Raw genomic sequence first — 16,858 nt, 5'->3', positions numbered from 1 at the left:
AAGGAACCTCAAGGATCATCTGGTCTAACCTTTCTAATCAGGAACACATATGAAAAAATATTTAAGCAGGTGCCTTGATGGCTTCTGTAAGAGACCTTTAAATTATTTGTTTTCTTTGAGGAATCTGAAGATCAGGACCACATTTACCATGTGGTATTCGTGTTTAGGACAGTGAAAAACAAGTAAAAAATATATTTACTTGATTCCTTTTCTTTGTGTCTCTTTGGAATAAAGCTGCTATGGAAGTTTATGTTAAATTAATGTTGGCTACACACCAGTGAATTATGGTCAAATAATTAGTGTTTTCTCAGTTTCTAGTAGCTTGCTGCTATTCACTCTCATCATGAGTTTATTTCCTTCTTGAAGAAACTTGGAGACATCTCTGAAATGAGAATGGCAGAGTAATTTATTTTTTAAAGTATTATTTTTATGGTCTCACTTGTGCCTTTTTCTGCTAATAGTACATCTAACTAGGAGGAAAAGTACTTGCTCATTGTTCAGAGTGGTGAAGGAAGCCAGCAAGCCAAACAATCTTTCTAATTTCCCTCACCTCAGTTTTCGCTCTTCCTTACACATTCATTTTCTTTTATCTTTTTCTCTATCAACCTTGCTTATACCTATCCCTGAAACGAAAAACAGCTTGATATTAACTCTTCACCATTAAGGCAAAAGTGGTATCTTTGATGTACTTATGTGCTTATGCTCAGGCAAACTACACATCGCCTGGAGAATGTGTAATTAAGTGACTGCAGTCTTTCCAAACAGGCTCTTCCCTTCTGTCTCTTATAAACCATAAGTACTTTTTACATATCTATATTCTTCAAGGATGTGTTTGAGGAAGGAGAAGTTGAATATGATACTTTTGTGAGGATACTGTTGAAATCTATTTTAGCTACAATATTCTGCCATGTGTAAAGGCAGAAGATTATTGGTGGTATTTTATCCCATTGAGACCTAGTATTGCTTCAATCCTGCTCAGTTCCTGTTTCGGATAGGGAATCTGGAGGCTGTTGCCACATATTAATGCTCAGCAGCATCTCACCTTAACATCTCACTCTTAACTATGGCTGCAACTTCCTTGAATGCTTTGCTATCATTGGCCTATGTGGACATTTGAGCTGTCATTTGAGCTTCTTTGGAAGAATTTAACATTTGAAAGTTTTCCACACTGATACACTGATAACTTTTAATTTGAGTAGACATACATGCTCATGCTCAGGTGTTGAGCAATCCTTATTGTAAACTACACCAAAAGTAGTTCCGAGAACAGGTAGGTGAGAATAATTAGTGTTATAAAGACCTTTTAAGGTCTTAAAAGATCGGTCTAATATGAGGCATTTCATAACTTTCCTACACAAAAATTATTCTTTTGGGAAAGTACTGCCCCAACTACAAGAGATGGACAAAAATTATTCTTTTGGGAAAGTACTGCCCCAACTACAAGAGATGGAATCTTCTGTTTCCTTTGATCCTTTCTTTCTGTGTAGGTCTTTACATTTATGAAGAGAAATAAGGTTTATGGTCATTTAAGATGAGCATTTTGGGGTCTCCAGGAGACCTTTAAAGGAAAGGAAAAGAAATAACAAACGGAGGGAAAAAATTCATGCCTATTTAACACTTTAACTGTTGGGAGCATGCATAATAACAATCTACTACATCAAAGGTGAATTCATGAGGTTCAGTGGAACAGGGGTAGAACTGGTTCTCCACTGTTAATGGGAAGAACACAGAGATGTGAAAGGAGAGGAAAACTCAGAATGCAACAGTGCAGCATTCAGAAGCTAAAAAGCTGCAGTAAAAGAGATGCCCCTGTTTGACCTTTTTAAGCTGGTCATCCTAGTGTGTATGGTGTTCGGAAACATTAAGCACTAAGAAAATGTAAAATATTCTTATAATCATGTACGCTGCCTAGAGAAACTGTTGTGAATAGTTTCTCATTGACATTTTGAGAGGTTAGTGATAAAATGACTGTGGGATGAGTAAAAAGTAAAAATATCCACCCATACTCATTCAAACCAATGCCTGAGTCAATGATGAGTATAGGATTAGGTGTACTGGACTTGATTTCCTCTCACTTACAACACTGATAATTAAAATTAATTCAACAGACTACCTTCCACTAGTAAAAGTTGAAGCACAAATTTGCAGTCTGTAAAATTCATATAATGTGAGAAGCTCCATTCTGCAGTTGAGTTTAAAAAATTGGGTTCAAATTCCAACTCTTGCCTCAAGTCATTAATCTCTGTGCCCTTCACAGTCCTTTTAATTTATATGCACAATCTGTTCAGGTCAGAAGCACTCCAACATAGGGACTTTTTTTTGCTTAAATCTGCCCAGATAGTGCCCAGCAAATCTGCACTGGGATGTCCAAACCTGGAACATATGTTTTACAGTGGGAATGAATAAAAAGGTCTTAACAAAGACAGCTGAATGTGTTTGAGTGGTCAATAAGAGTATCACCTCGTTCAGTGCTTCTTGAATGAAACACATATATGACTGTGTCTTCTTACCATCTTTTGGATCCATCGTCCTTTTATTTACTTTTGCTTATGTTATTTCACTGCAAATAAAGAGGTGTTTGTTTCCTTGTGATCTCTGACACTACATGGCACTGTGACTGAAAAGATTGTAACTGGAAATGCTAGAATGGCACATTACCAGCCACTGCTGAGACAAGCTAAAAAGGGGGAATATTGAAACTTCTGTTGGTTTGCATTTAAAAAAATCCACAAAAACTTAAACAGGAACTTTAAAAGACATTTTAAAAAAATAAAATTATTTAACTTAACTTAGTTGGATTTATGCTGTTTGTTGCAGAAAAGCAATTCCTTTTAATGTATCTTTAGTCTTTTTGTCCCCTGTATATAACTTTTTTTTTAGTTGTGTAAAGCAATTACAAACGTTAAAGTGCACAGATTGCCTTTTTTTTTTTAAGTTGAAAAACAGTTATGTCCTGATGTGTTGGTTTGATGAATTCCCATAGTTTATAACCTTTCCAACACTTCCTTTTCTTGTTATGATATTTTAGAACAAAATCTAAACAAGTATCTTCTTGTCCATTCTAGTGATCAGTCTCAGAATGAAACTCGGCAACAATCTCAAATTCTGTTCATGAAAATGAAAGGTGAGGATTAATGGGTAATGTGTTAAGCCTGAATTACCATTCAGTTCCTCCTTAAGTTGCACTCTTCCTGTGGGACCTTGGAATTTATTCCACTTCTTGTTACTCTGTAAAATAGAGGTGGAAATACTTGATGTTACACAGAGTTATTGTGAGACAGATAAACATCAAAGTCTGGGAGGTGCTCAAACACTACAGAGATAGAGACAAGATAAGTACTGTACCTAGAAAAAACCTCCATTATATGACTGAAAACCCCAAACAACTGGGCTTTAATCTTTAGACTTACAGTCTGCCTTGTCATATCCCATTGTGTAGTTTTCATGAATGTTTATTTCAATAGCCCTGTTGCAGTGGCCATCTGGAGTCATTCAGTCGTACAGTACTACTCCGGGCACTAATTAATTTCTTAAGTCCTGAGAACAAGGGCCTGAGCCTTACCAACATCTGATCAATGTAAGACCTGAAGGATCAGGTCAGCTTGATATCCGAGCTGGCTTGGTGTCAAATTGTCATAGCTTAAGAAGTTGCTGGGCACTCACTATATTCTGGGACCTCTGTTTACATATGCATTTTACACATGGAAAATGCAAGGGAGTATGACCTATCAAAGCTGACTTTCAGTACAAGACAAGAACATCTTAAGCATTCAATATGGAAAGATTCCAATAATTAGACTGTGAATTTTGTGTATATAAAAGCTTTTTATTTCCACCCCACCACAGCTGCTAATCCAGAGTTAGCATTTCTCACTGTTTTCCTGCTGCTGGAAAACAGGCTTGCATGTTCATTCTCATTTTCTCTGACTCACCCTCACCTCCAGAAGCTCAGAAGGTTAGAGAATGATCAGGGTCCCTAGGCCATCAGGCCACAGATTCCACTTGTTAAGCCTGGATAAAACATTCAGATTCCTCAAAGCCTTTGTGTAGAGTCCAAGATCTCTGCCTCAGGGCAGCAATTTTCCTACAGTGAACAGTGTTTCAGTTGTGAGGACTATGATGCCATATGAAAGTCATAATTGAAAGAAGGTTTGCTAGAAGGTGAGTATCTCTTACAGTTGCATTCTTTGCTTCAGGTATGGCACAACTTAATGAAGAATTCATAAGGGTTTCATGGCATCAAATAGTAATAAAGACCATTTAAAAGTTTGCATATAGACAGTGAAATACATTTCTGGAATAATAAAAAAGATAATGTATGCAAATAATCATCATTTGAGCTAAAAGATCTGATCACAGTCGCATTCACCTGAACTGAAAGAAAAAAAAAAAATAAAATAAGCAGTGTAACTTTAAAATGACAAAGACATTAACACATTTCTGCTCCAATGAAACAGAGTAGAAAAGATCTGATTGGAGGCTGGTCAGTTTGTGCCTGATGCCTAATCGAGAGCTTATTTTTTACCACAGTCCCTAGGGCACTGCTTTATCTTCAAAGCTTGAGCCAAGAAAATTCACATCTTCAAGTTGTCTGCAGGCTGTTTTTCTTTCTTTTTTTTCCTTTTTTTTCTTTCCTCCTCCCTCTCCAGATCTCCATCCTGGCTCAGTTAACAAAACTACTAATCCCTAGTCAAGTGCATACATGCAAAACTCTGATGAAAGAAAGCAAATGTGGAAGAACAGAAGCAGAACTCTACAGATCAGCACCAGCATTACTATTTTCCTTCTGGTTTTGTCTCTGTGTTCAGCAAAATTTTATGCATGGATATACTCTCTAACAAGGTGGCAAGATGTAGTTTTGATGTATCTATTTCACTGTAAACCTGGGCCAAAAGCTATGTCTTAAAATGGCCACTACTTTGTTCAAGAGATAGCATCAAAAGTCAAGGTTGTTTCAGGAGTGAGTTTTTGAGATTTCAGTGGTCTTTCTTAACAGAAACTCTGTGATACCAATAGATTTTGAGAACCAATAGATTTTGAGCAGCTAATTCCCATTTTTGTTTTTGAAAGATTTCTTCTAACTGATTATCAGTATTTTAGTAATGTAAAGGGGAAGGAATCAGATACCAGTAATACCTTTTAAAAAGTACCTCTGCAACTCTGTCTATAAATGAAACAATTAAATATGGAAGATCTATGGTTAGACACCTACAGATTCAAATTAATAAACAACAGTCGGTGAATTAAATCTACACAACAGTGGATCTCATACCAGCATGTAACACTGAAGATACCCATCAGTTTATTCTTTGCTTGAATGTGCTACTGTTTTGAAAATGTAACCCAATGTATGTTTATGGCTATTTATCTCTTCCCTTCCTTCCACCCACCCCCCAATTATTTCATTCCTCTGGAATGTGACTTAGTGTGGAATATTGAATCTCTTAATTTCAGGGCATGCACAGTGTTTACCTGTAGCTTGTATGCCACTGTATCTTAATGGGATCTTGAAGGAGGGTTCAAGGTTATTTAGTTTCCATGCTTAATTCATTCTTGAAGAGGTTTAAATAGAGACTGACAGTGTGCTAATGTTTGATAATCATTACCATCAGCTAAAGAGAGAATCAATGATCACTTAATACTTCTGTTGGTTTTAGAAACAGATCCCGTGACTGAAAAGTCAAAGTCATTAATCAGCCCATAGTATGATGTACATAAAGCAAACTACATTCTCTCAGCACATAAAGCATGTTGTCTCCTGTTCATGCGTGTTACCTTTCAAATTACATTTTATGCAGATTTGTCTAGCTCTATGATCACCGATCAATTTTCCAGCTTACAGGCAAGTTTTAAGCACTTCCAGCCTCTTCAGATTTCACCATTTTCAACTCTAGTTGAAAATGCTGCTGGCTGAAGCTGCAGCTGGAAGGTGGCATGTATCAAGCAGGGGGGAAATCCCTGTCTGTGGGATGCCAAGAACAGCCATTTTCTAGGAGAAATCTTATTCACAAATGGCTGTTTAAGAATACCAATTTACCAACATTACTGTTAACATAATTTTATGTTGTTTATATTATTTTTATACTGTTTACATTAATTCAGAGTATACAACAAATACAAATAACAGAATTAGTATTTGTTTTATTACAGTATTGGTATCAGTCATGCCTACAGTTTTTCCATACTTGAACTGTGTAATTCCAAAGTCCAAACATAATCTCTGTCCTGAAGTACTTGTAACTGATTACAGCAGTGGCTCTCCAGACAGTTCAGTAAAATAAGTAACACAGAAGACTATTTTTCAAAACGTACCTGCGGTTAGCGGCACCATCACTACCATTTAAAAAAAAAGCAAACTGAGACACAAACTGAGACACAAGTTACCATAAACTGATATTTTCACAGGTTTCCATTAATTTTGGGTCTAGAACTATGCCATCTTCCTATATCTGACCAATTATTTTCTCAGTCCTATGTCTCCTCTGTCATTTCAGCCAACAGCCTGTGTTTCTGGTGCTTACTCTCAAGTGACAAATGATAATGTATTTACATATAGTTCTATATTTCTCTCTTTGAGTTTAACTGGACTAGGAAATGCTATGTCCCCTGGAAAACAGGCTCTTTGTTTTTAAGTTTTGGCAATAGAAGGGCCTCCTGCTTTAATACGAGTTTTAAATATTTGTGTTGGAAGCGTTTTTTGACTTAGACAAGCCTATGTAAAAGACAAGTCTCTTGACACGCACCTTGGGCTTTAATCACAAGAGCACCCTTAAATGCAAATCCTTAATGGCAAATTCTGACACTGAGACAACTAAATAACTTGTGGAATAAGAAAGTCCTCATTGAGTGACAGTGGTAAAATCTGGTACTTGATAAACGAAAGGCAATCCTGAGTACCTCCCTAGGACTTTGATGAGAGTGCACAGTAAATCCCTTGTCTACAAGTCTGAAGATTTCCTGCCTTCCCTTATGAAAGTAAAGGATTTCTAAATATATTCCACTATTATTATTTGTTTTTAAATACAGCAAATTATTACTTTCCTTTTTATTCTTATTTGAGTAAAGAAAAAGTATTCGCGGTTGGGATATTAATTGCTTGAGATTTTCAAAGCTGCTGAAGTACTGAAGGAGTGGAATTAAAAAATCTTGTCTTCCATCCATTCACTCACATGGCATTCACCACTGCTGCAGTTCTCCCAAGACTTCTTTTTCCTACCTACAGGTTTCAATTATGCCACCTTCTGTGTTATAGCACCATGTTTTTCTGTAAGAGATGACTGCTGTTCATTTCTCATCTTAATGCATTTATTTGCTTCCCAAAATACTCCTTACCATATTTCTTTTTACCATCAAAACAAACTTGTGATCTTAAGGCTGATTCTTTTGTCAGCACACTGGATTTACTAGATCACTGTGCATCTTGAACACAGAGAACACTAAGAGATTCTAGAGTTTCTACAAGGCATAATGGAAGTTCTTTTATTGTCTGTGGGCTTTTTAATCTTTTAGAGCCAGTACAATGATTCAGAGTGAAAATAGGGTAATGTGTTTTGTTTTGTTTTGTTTGTTTTTTTAAGAAAAGGAAGTACTGCTATTTATCATTGATAAATTTCAAAATTCAACATTTCAGCTAACTCAAATCTTTGGTTATTATTATGCATCCCTTCTGCTGTAGCAGTCATTGCAGATAGCTCAGAAGCTCATCACTCCCCAGCTGCAAGCTGACAATTCATCCAGTTTAAGACTGTGTGCCACTAATGAATGTTCTGATCACTTGTAAAAGGTGCTCTAACCACAGTGATTGTATAAGCTCTGGACAGGTCTTCTGGCTACAAGACACTTTCTTACAAGCAGTAAAAGTTCCCAAGACTACATGAAAAAGAAGAGATCAGTGGAGATACTGCAGTGATCATTCACACACTGGGAAGAAATGCTTCCTCTGGAGTGGAAAGAAGGCATAAGAGGCCAAAACTGTAATGAAGACATAGAGTTATAACAAGAATAAATTTAGCTCTATGAGTTTAGATGAGCAGCCTGGACAAAATGGTACGTGACAGCTCTTTGGAGACAGGTTTTCCTCTGAGTCTGTACTACCACTTTAGCACTACATGTTTTTCTTAGCCCTAATCATATGCAGTGCAAGAAAGAAAAGAAACTCAGCTGCTTCTAAGTGCTGAAAAAGACAGAAGCTTTAGAGATTCAGATGAATGGGTAAATGGTTGGATGGACAGAGTAGAACCCCATCAAATAAACTCAAAATTTGGGCTGGCCAATTTTCTAATCCTTTTTCTCAAAAGATTCAAGAGAAGCACATGGTTGTAATACCTGGAAAAAGGCATGTTCATGGTGTTCTGATGTTGACTAAATTTCTTATCCAAACGGTGACAAAGACAGTTAAAATTTTTCATCTTTTTAAAAAGAAAGACACATTAAAGAGAACTTTATCTTTTTTCATTATTTCAAGACTATAAAATAATGGGAATGACAGATCATCTTAGTTAACCAACATATTGAGCTATTGTAATTCTAAAAATAATTTATGAAGGGTTAGGGGAATCATGTAGAACAATGAAAATAAAAATAGCAGCTATTTTAAAATATATAAAGATTATTTTTTACAACAGTTATCACTTATCTATCTAATTAGTTTACTGTATTAGAATTCTGGATTGACACTAAAAATAAATTTAAGAAATCTTTGAAAATTGTATATTTTAAAAGTCTCTGATCACCCAACCAACAACAGAACCACAGTTATTAAATATAAAACTTATATTGTAATAATGAACATGTCATCAGGGGTTTCCTTTTTGCAAACAACTTTCTACTAGTATTTTTTATAATGCCTTTAAATTTTAAGCAAATAAAGTTGTACTTCTGGATATTCTATAGATTATCAAAAGTCACAAATATAGTTTAAAAATATTCAGATTTTTCTAAAATGCATATTGGATTTTCATCTGGAAATGTTTGCATATGCAGTTGACTTCCAGGTAGTAATTTAGACATTTGTCCCCTAAATATTGGAAGCTGGTGCAAATAAAGTGGTAGAGAAGCAACTACTTTGATTTACCCTTGCAATTTATTTTTGGGCACAAAAATATTGCTATACCTTTAATATATGCAAATTGCATGAACATGGAGCACAAACCAGAGTCCTTTGAAAAATTCCTCCTTAATCTGCTAGACAACTTTGGTTGCATATTTAGATAAAGCAAAAAAATTAAATGGATGAAGGGAAAGCAGCAGATGTAATGTATTTGGATTTTTGAAAAACATTTGATACAGTGTCTGACAAAACCTTACTTGAAAACTTAATTGAAGTTGGCTTGGAGAAGAACAGTGTTATGTGGATTGAAAACAAACATTAATAGATAAATGGGTAAACAAGGCTGCAAAGAAAGGGTAATGATAAACCACAGTGTAATGATTGAGGAGTGGTGCCTACCAGGGCACCAGAGGGATCAGCCTTTGGTCTTATGTAACATCTTTATTAATGATCTCATATATAGAGTAAACAATATATTGAAAAAATTAGTGGATGATACTTAATGTGCAGAAGATGTAAAGGAGAGCAATGAAAATGTAGATAATTTACCTATAGCAACATGAATAGGCAGTAAACAAAAGTAATTTCTATTCATGTCAATACAGTTGGGTACAAGAAATACAGCAGAGAAATTACCTGTGGGATAGATCATCTAAGAAATTATCTAGAAAGAAGACATAGAATTAGTCTTTAAAAATTAAAAATTAATATGAGCACTGTGTATAACATAGCAGCAAATAAAGATCAAGTGAAGTGTGGGCCAAAGATGCAGAAAAATAATTTCATACAATATCACATAAGGAGGTCATAGTCCTTACATAAGTATGGTCTTCCACACAAATGGAATGATTGCTTTCTGTCCTGAATAACTGATAAGGAAGCATACCATTCTTGGAGAAACAAATACATAAATTAACAGGAGATACATGGCAAAATAATTGGAAAGGCTAAAGCTTACTTGATACTTAAGAAAAGGACATTGGAAATCATAATTCTGCATGCAGTCGATAGCTGAAAACATGATACTTTTTAAAAGAAAAAGATATAATTGAAAAAAGCAGGATAAGACTGAAAGGAGGATATAATGAGACCAGAAAAAAAAGGATATTCTTTATTTACATTAAGTATGACTTGCAGAATTGTTGTCATAAGGAAATTATGGAGCACACACACCTAGGAGGTTTTGACAGTAAAAGTTCTGATATTGTCCTACTTCCTTTGAGGTGGTAGAAAATGTTTTCTGACGTCCCACATGTCCAACACTTCAGTTACACTCGACACACCTCATGCACCTGGCCTAAACCACAAGTAGCGTTGAAACATTCACAGCTGGTAAACTACATGATTTAGAACATATGCAGACAGGGGCCCTGTCTTCTCTAAAGCTTCTCTCAGTGGTAGAAAAACTGAAGGGGAAAAAATAGAAAGGAAGGTCGGTAGCACCTGGAAACTTTGGCTATATCCTCAAGGGAGATTGTGCAGCTCAAATGCCCAGGGTAGAGTTTGGAACCATGATTTGTGTCTCTCTGTGCCAGCTTTGATGAATTTGGTGAAACATTACATTGCAGAGGGTGTCTGGGAAATTCTCTGACTATCATGTGAGGTGTCAACATGTATGTAGAGGTGTTATATAAAGTCTAGTACAACTATGTTAATCAGACGTATCGAGTGACAAGCTGCTCTCAAAGTCTTGGAACCCGAGAGCATTGCGTGTGGAGATGCACCTGGATTAAGAAGTAGACAGTGTCTGCAGAGGGTCAAGGGAAGTAGAAATAGCCTCCTAAAGCAGGCGCTGCCCAGATCTATGTCTGCCCAGGGATCACTGGCCAGAATCTCTTGCAGAATCAGCTGTGGTGCAACCATATCACTGTGGCAAATGCTTAGAGAGTCATGATGCATCAGAAATTGTTCCTGATATGTAGGAGAAGCTGGCCCTTCTGGAAGACATAAAAAGCAGAGGTAGAATGTGATGTTATTTGTCTGACACCAGCCTTTCTGGGGAGGGAATCAGCCATTTCTTCCATGTTTCAGTAGAAAGGGCCACATGTCTGTGCCACTCCTGCAGCTGTACAATCCTCTGGGACTCTGACACCAAAAAGAGATTGTTATTATGACAGTCTTCAACAAAATTGATGGTGATGGTAATTTCTCGTTTGTTTGTGAGGAAAGTTCAGTTTTGTACAGGTCCTGTGTGGCATTAGCCTTGTTATGTACAATGTGGACACTGTAGAGGTAGCAAGGCATTACCTTTCTGTATCTACCTGAGATCACTTTCCAAATCAAATTTGTTCCTTATTCTGAAGTGCAGGACTTCTAGACCACTGCATATGAGCCAGATGAGAACAGATCTTGTACCATATCAGAAGGATAAGGGTCTACCAGAAAATCAACATTGAAAGCATCCATAAATTGTGCAAGTACTGCATGAGCAACACATGATATTTGTACAACTCTCCCAAAGGGTCCTAGAGCATTTTATTCCCTCATCTGACACTGAAATGCAGCCACCTCTGGGGTGGAAGCCAGCAGCCATTCAGCATCAGGGACACTGCCATATTTAAGCAAGATAAATGCACAGAAGAAAGACCATCTGTTAGCATGCCAGTCAATTTGTAGATACAAGTAGATCCGTAGCAAGTTGTGACAAACCCATGTGCCAGAGCCCCCTCGAATATTTCTAGCAGAGTACAGGCAAGCATAAGGAAGTAATTTGTGTACACCCTCGTGGTGCTGTCAGCCTGCCTAGGAGGACTCTGCACTCTGTGATATCACTATTCCCCACTAGGACAAGGGACTGAGCAGATCTGATGTTATCATTCAATGGCTCCCCCATATAAGGACATGAAGGTAGGCTTGACAGCTCTAGTCAGTGGCTTTTGCCAAAGTCTTGAGCCAAAGCTCCTCCAAAGGAGTGCCCAGAAATGTTTGGCTCTAAAACCAAGCTGAGAGAGCTCTAAGTGCCAAGCTGTAGAAGCCTCATGGAGTGTTTGTGGCCAAAACCGTGGAAAAGGAAATTTGCTCTGAATAGAGCCCTTATAGATCAAATATTCAGAGTAGACTAAACATCTTTGACAATGACTCTAAGACTTCATGGCAAGGCAATTTTGCTCGGTAATTTATTCAGATCTAAATGCTTTTAGTTCTCTAAGTTCATTTGTCACTAAATTATTCTCTCAGGACAGTTCGTTTGAACTTACTAAGGAATCCAAGCCTCAACTACAGCAGGACCTTTGCAATACAAGTGCGTGTGTTATATTATCTTACTTTCCATCAAGGAGGTTTAATCAAAATCACTAAAATGAGGGACTGCAGTAGAGATTTTTCAATAATGCATGTTAAAATGGTCCTTATGTAATGACTTAGAAGCAGGAAGTGAAAAGATGGTAGTGTATTTCTGCATACAATATGCTATGAAGGTTCAGCTAATCTATTGGGAAGCCCACACAGGTCTCTACTACCCTTAACACTTGTGAGTCATTATGGTCTTTTTTTGCTTCTCTGATAAATTCAGTAAACTGGAGTGCAGTATATCATGCAGCAATGCTGTATATCATTCCTTTCTCTAATAGGAACATAAAACAACCATTGATTGCAAACAGGCTCTTTTAAAGATTCACTACACTGTTTGGCATTTCCAAATGTTTTTATGTTGGCGAGCTATTATAAAAATTCATATGGGATCAAAATGCATACAACTTATTCCAAAGTATTCCACATGCTTATTAAGTAAACAGAAGTGCACTTGTCCCTACCTCCCTCATCAAAAGCAAGTATGCTTATTCTAAAGAACATTATTTCACTTCAACTTCTCCCCTTTATGTATAATTTCAAACCTTCTTCCCCCACCTCTAGCATTCATATTCCTGTTCACTGATTCTCTTGCTACAGTCTCTGTCTTTTCATATATCTAAAATATTAAAGTGAAGCAGGGTAATGAGTCACCTTTTATCTCTCCAAGGAGGAGAGAGGAAGATGACACATAGTGCGCTGATCTTACTAAGAAAAGTATAGTATATGTGGAGATTTTATTTTTTTTTTTAATTTAATCTTTACTTTATCAAACCTGCATTGCACAAGTCATCTTCATTCTCTGAGGAAAAAAAATAATAAAAAAAATAAAAAGACAAAAGCAAAGGCAGGTGAAGGAAGCACTATTATACCAACTACAACATATTTCCAGCTCAGTTCAGCGTACAGGGTACTTTAGTGAAGCTTGAAGAGAATGATGTTAAAAAAAATAAGTTATATATATTAATTTCAAATAAAATAAGCTTTCCCTTGATGTCCATATGTGTAAGTCCCATCAGTATTACTCATACGCATAAACCAAGAGAAGAACAGACCTCTTAGAGCTAATCGCATCTTCACATTTGAAGCCAGAACAACAATCTGTCTTTAGCAAGTTTATGGCTTAAGTCCTTTTTCAGAGAGAGGGTGCCACTAATATCTTCACAGAGTACGAATGAGGGGTGATTCCTGAGCTGATATTCCAGGATAAACATTCTGCAGAAGGCAGAGGGTGAATGTCTGTCCCTCTGAGTATCTCTTGCTGCAGGGCTGGGGGGCTTTTTCAAAAGACTCACTCAGTCTCCTTCTTGTGCACTGGTGTGGCTTTGCATCCAGGAAGGGAACTGTAGTGGGGGAGAAATTAAAAAAAGGGGCAAATCTGGCACAAGTGAAGTGCTGGGGTCAAGAAATTGCTCCTGCTAAGGAATTTTCAAAGGAGTTCACCTGGGTGAAAATGGTCTTTGAGGTACAAATTCTTCACACCCCAACTTGTGGCTCTAATCTTTTGTGCCAGAGGAACAGCCAAAACCAGCTGCTCCACATTGTCTCATTAGATCTGCCATTTTACACACAGCAGCCAAAGACAAAACAGGCAGTTGCTTGGCAGAAGCCTGGGGCTGCTTGGCACCACAGCAGAAGCTTGCTCTTAGCTCCTTCTGTGGCCAACTTCAGGCACAGAGAGAAGGAGAAAGAGAGGAGGAGGCGGCAGCTCTCAGGCAGTGCCAAGCTTCATTATTGCAACAAGATTTACAGGTTGTAGGTTAGCTTTCTAAGTAGGTAACAACGCCTGCAAAGAGAGAGGGACACACACCTTATCTCAATCTCTCAGCAGCTCTGGGAGGTCTGGAGAGCTGCAAGTGAAGGAAATCATATCATGTCCATACTATTTTTGAGTCTGGCTCTGGGCTCCCATCTCTGGGTGTTTTTGTGAAAACAGAGGGCTACTGAGCCAGCCTTCCAGTGCTTCACAGAACAGCAAAGGACTCTGAGTGCTGTTATTGAAAAATTAGTAACAATTGCCCCAAGCTCCAGCTCAGAGACCTACCATGACCAAGTTCCGCAGTGATGATACATTTCCCTTTATTGTGGTTCTTTCAAACTGCATTTCTCAAAAACTACCATTGTAAAGGAAGCAGGCAGTTTAAGAGGAAGGCTCTATTATTGTATGAATTGTCTTTCTCTAACAGTGTGTGTTACAAATGCAGAAGCACAGTAAAGAGGGCTGGCTATGAATCTTCCACTTTCAGATGATAACATACCAGCTCTGTGATACAGTGTAATTTTAGTAGTCTTCTATTTATCTATGTTGGAGGAGACAATATTAATCTCTCCAAAATAGTATCTCACTGCTCCCATTGCATATCCCTGTGGTCCTTTACAGGGAAGACAGGAAGTCACAAAAATACAAATGTTACTAAAATAATTAATTTCATTCTTTAAAAAAAGTGGAGCTTCAGAATTTTTCTTTACTGCAGGATTTTTCTTCACTGCTTTGGCATCTTCTCTGTTTTCCTCAGTCCATTTTTAATGATCTTAAGACTACAAATAACTTCTGGACATCCTGGACAGCATCCCCCTGCACTGGAAGGAAGAGCACAAATACTTGCATATGAATACCTCAAATTTATCTTCTTCCCCAGGACTTTTCCTTGTTCATTGGTCTCCACTGTGCCAAATGTCATAGCATCTCTGACATGGAAGAGCAGATTTCCCTGTGCAGTAGAGCTGGCACAGTAAGGATGGTGAGGCTGGATGCCAGCCAGTTCCACCAGGAACAGTAAGCTTGGTTCAGTCCTCTTGCTTATACAGAGAAGACCTATATTCTCAAATCCACCCATTGCTCAGTTACTTCACTTTTTCCAATGAAGATTTTATGTCTGATGAATTAAACTTAACTGCATGTACAGCCTTCCTCAGTCACCCTAGGACACAAGAGATCTTTGTTCACCACACCCATCTAAATCTTAAATTCAGAGCTAAAGGCTGAAGGGCCTGATAAGACCTTCCTTCTGCAGGCTTCAGGTGTAGCACTTTGACTGAAATGAGCTGAACCAAATATGTAACTAAGCATATAACTCTCCTCTGTACTTTGGGAAAAATCTCTTGGAAAATCTGCACAAGAATTGGCTGGGCCAAAATGCAGAATGCCCACATTATATCCTGAAACTTTTGAGAAGGAAATGCAGGCCTCTGAGTACATTGCCAAATCACTGGTGGCTGTGCTTGTGTAGGACATGTTTATACAAGAAATTATGAAAAGTGCACAATATTGTCTGGAAAGAAAGAAGCCCTCAAGGGTGCAGCTCTCGTTACAGGAGAGAAGCTAAACAAGAATTGTAGTTTGCAGCAAGTAGCCTTAATTTTATGCTCTACCTTTGAATATGTTGAAGTCTTGGAAGTTCCTCATTCTTGCATGAAAATATATTCAAAACTTATTCTTAAGATATTTAATTTTCTTTCCAGCACTGAGCAGAAAAAACTGAAAAGAAAATGAAATACATTAATGTCTAAACTGGAATCCATATAGTGAGGGCAAGTTGGGTACACTCCAAACAATGTCAAGTATTAAGAAGCAAAAAGGGTTTCCCCCTGTAGACTCGTTGTAAGGTCTTTTTTAACTCCTCACAATATGAAACTAATTCTTACAACTAACCTCACAGGATTTCAGGCTGAAACAGCCTACACCAAGCAACTCAGCAGCATTGGATGAAGGTCTGCATACCCCTTACAGGTACAGAAGGTAACACCCCTCCTTCAGAGCCCATACACTATGAACCTGTATTCAAAAGTATCTATTAGTTAGTGAGGGCATACAGGAAGTAAATGCACTCTCAGGGTAGTGTAACACAACCCTCTTCTGTTCCTTTCTCCTGGCATCAGGGTGGATGTAATTCTTCTCATGCATTATTGATAGGCCCAAAAGCCTGCCAAGCTAGCCTGCTTTTTTTGTGACAGACAAAGGAGGGTACACGGATGGCACCTCTCACTGCTGGGGGCTCTGCTTTCATTAAGAACATTTTCTGCCTGTTCTCCAAGGGCACCCTCTGTCAGAGACTGCCACACAAAAAAAATATGGCTTTGAAGTCCAGTGAATAGAAACAAATGAATTAGCGTTCAGGTGTTCCTGCAACCTGATTACAAAGGCCCAATTCGGTGGTGTCCTTCACACCTTCTCACTTGTCCCTGCATAATCTCAACACATCTTTTAGGCTCTCTGCCTTTCTAGTCCCCCTCCTCCCTGCTCCACCCCTCCTCCCCCCCCAAATCCCTTTATTTCCTAATACTTGCAGGTCCTCCAGGAAGACACAAGCACTTACAGTTGTTGAGTGATTAAATATTTATAATCAGGGCAATGAGTGAGGTGTTGAATAATAAATGCTAAGGTTGAGGCAGCCTTAGATAATTTCTGCAGATTTCTTCATCCACAGCCTCTTTGATTCTAAGGCAAAATCCTTTTAATTAACAAAAACTTTTTTTTCTTTTCTTTCCTTTTTCTTCTTCTTTATATTCTTTTTTTTTTTT

The sequence above is a fragment of the Chaetura pelagica genome, unplaced genomic scaffold (assembly GCF_000747805.2).
Source record: "Chaetura pelagica isolate M959 unplaced genomic scaffold, ChaPel_1.0 scaffold354, whole genome shotgun sequence".
Lineage (NCBI taxonomy): Eukaryota > Metazoa > Chordata > Aves > Apodiformes > Apodidae > Chaetura > Chaetura pelagica.
Note: the sequence above shows the minus strand (reverse complement) of the source record.